The sequence below is a fragment of the Sminthopsis crassicaudata genome, chromosome 2 (genome assembly GCF_048593235.1).
Source record: "Sminthopsis crassicaudata isolate SCR6 chromosome 2, ASM4859323v1, whole genome shotgun sequence".
Classification (NCBI taxonomy): Eukaryota; Metazoa; Chordata; class Mammalia; order Dasyuromorphia; family Dasyuridae; genus Sminthopsis; species Sminthopsis crassicaudata.
The window spans coordinates 483,391,357-483,393,771 of record NC_133618.1 but is presented as its reverse complement, the minus strand read 5'-3'; the positions used below and the strand labels follow the sequence as shown (position 1 = coordinate 483,393,771).

Below are 2,415 nucleotides of genomic sequence, written 5' to 3'. Positions count from 1 at the left end.
GATGATAGCTTATTTTAAAAAAACTATATCAGTGAAATCTCTGAGCTAGGCCTATTCCTATCCCTCTATTTAAACTCACAAACTCTAGTGTAAACATTACATGATAAGCATACTAGAAGCATACAAGACAAAGAGCACCTCAGTCTTTGAAGAAGATGATGCTGATTAGAGAAGGCTTCATGGAAGAGTAAGAATTAAAGTTGGGCTTTAAAGAACAGTTAAGTGAAGTGAGCAGAACCAAGAAAATATTGTATACAGTAACAAGATCAACTGTGATGAGCTTGGCTCTTCTCACCAGTGCAATGATTCAAGGTAATTCCAATAGACTAGGGATGGAAAATGCCATCCACATTCAAAGAGAAAAATATGGAAACTGAATATGGATCCAAGCATAGTATTTTTACCTTTTTGTTGTTGTTTGTTTGCTTGCTTGTGGTTTTTTTTTTCTTTCTTGTATTTTTTTTTACTTTTGGTCTGATTTTTTTCTTTGCACAGCATAACAGATATGGAAATATGTTTAAAAGGATTGCATATATTCAACCTGTACCAGATTGCTTGCTGGCTTGAAGAATGGGAAGAAAAAAAAATTGGAACACAAAGTCTTACAAAAATGAATGTTGAAAACTCTCTTTACATGTATTTGGATAAATAAAATACTATTGAGAAAAAATAAGATAGGTACAAGATAGAAATAAAATAAGACTTGGAGTAGTTAAGTGAATGAATAAATTGGAGTTAAAATTTAAAAAATACTCAGAAGTGAGTGATGAGGAGGAGGCGGGAAAACATTCCAGTTTTGGATCATGAGAAAAATAGTGGAGTTATACCCAAGGAACAGAGAGTAATCCAGTGTGGGTGAAGTAGACAGTGTATAACAGGAAGAAGTGACGAGAGAAGTTAGAAAGGAAGGTGATCTCAACTTAAAGAGAGTCTTGAACGCAAAGCCTAGTAAACCAAATCTTACTCAGTTATCAGTATGATATAATGATTTTACATTATTTTGTTACGTATCTTTGAGTCTTGCTAGAATGGTGTTAGGAGCTCTCCAGAACAGAGAAATGCTGTCTCCACATCAGTGTCCCATAAATCTCCCCACAAAAAGGTCACCTTCCTGGAGAGACATCTAATATACTAAATGTTGACCAATCCTGTTACTAATTCACTCACCAATTTAAGGATGGTCTCTGGAGACTCTCCTTGGTTCCGTCATCATCTTCTGACATTTCCTGGATATGTGTACAGTGCCTTGTGCTAGACACTGGGAGTACAAAGTACTGAGCATACAAAGATGAAAACTTTGATATAATCTCTGTCTTCACAGTGTTCCCAGCCTTGTTGGGAATAGTATACATGGGAAAAGAGAACAAGATACGTATGAGAGGCAAGTGAATGCTGCAGACGGAGCACTTAGGGGCATTTGGGAGATGAAGCAATTGCCAAGTTATTCCCTCAGAAGGGTGGTCAGGACTTGAGCTTGAATCTGAAAGAATACTGTATGTTCCTTGTTGAATATAGAATAAACTCCAAAAGCTGTGGCAAAACTCCTTGTTTTAGTAATAATAATAATAATAATAAATTCTGGAGAGGTAGCTCTAGCTGAGTAGATATAGATCAGTCCTGAAACCAACTGGCTTTGTGACCCTAAGCAAGTCACTTAACATCTCTTTAAAAACTAACCTTCCAGGACCCCTCCCCCAATTTACAACCTTCGTAACTAGAGGGGCTTTCTTCTCTGGAATCTCTTTACTTGGATGAAATCATCCATCCAATCCAAAGTCAGGATGACTTCCGTTTAAGGAGCAGATCTAGATCAGCCACATCTTCATTTGGCTACATGCTTTTGGACTTCTCCATCACTCCCTCTCCCCAGTATTTTCTCACCTTTCTCTTTCCCTTCCTGCTACTTTTCAGCTTCCTTTAATAGATTATCTCCATCAAGATTATAAACTCCTTGAGAGAAAGAACGTTCTTTCTTATTTTTATCCTTATGGCTTAGCACAGTGTTTGGCACCTAATAGGCAAGGGCCTACTAATAAATGTTTATTGACTGATTAGAAACCTGAATTCTAATCCTGCCTCAGATACTTACTAGCTGTGTGATCTTGGCCAATACTCATGTCCTCTCTCAGGTTCTTTTCCCATCTGTAAAACAGGTTTAAATAATAGTTCCCATCTCCCAGGGCTGTTGTGGGGATTGAATTAAAGCACTTTGCAAACTTTAAGTCACTATACAAATGCTAGGGAAAGAGGGAGACCCTTTCCCTTGTAGGCTTCCTTGGCAGAGGCTGAGCAGTGGGATAATAAGTGACAGTTGAAGTGGAAGTGATCTCAAACCCAGCTCTCTGCCTGGAGCCTCAAGGAGTTGTGACCCAAACCCAGCTGCTGAGTCATTCCCCAAAAGCCAATGTACATCTG

The 2,415-nt window shown here is 38.3% G+C and overlaps 1 long non-coding RNA gene across 1 annotated transcript in view; it reads left to right on the top strand.

Moving 5' to 3' along the window:
- Window positions 1–1,890, top strand: part of LOC141553634 (uncharacterized) — a 16,204-nt gene extending 14,314 nt beyond the window's left edge. The window contains exon 3 of the long non-coding RNA XR_012485559.1: window positions 496–1,890. This is a non-coding gene — a long non-coding RNA (uncharacterized LOC141553634). The remainder of the gene's footprint in view (window positions 1–495) is intronic.
- The last annotated feature ends 525 nt before the right edge of the window (window positions 1,891–2,415 follow it).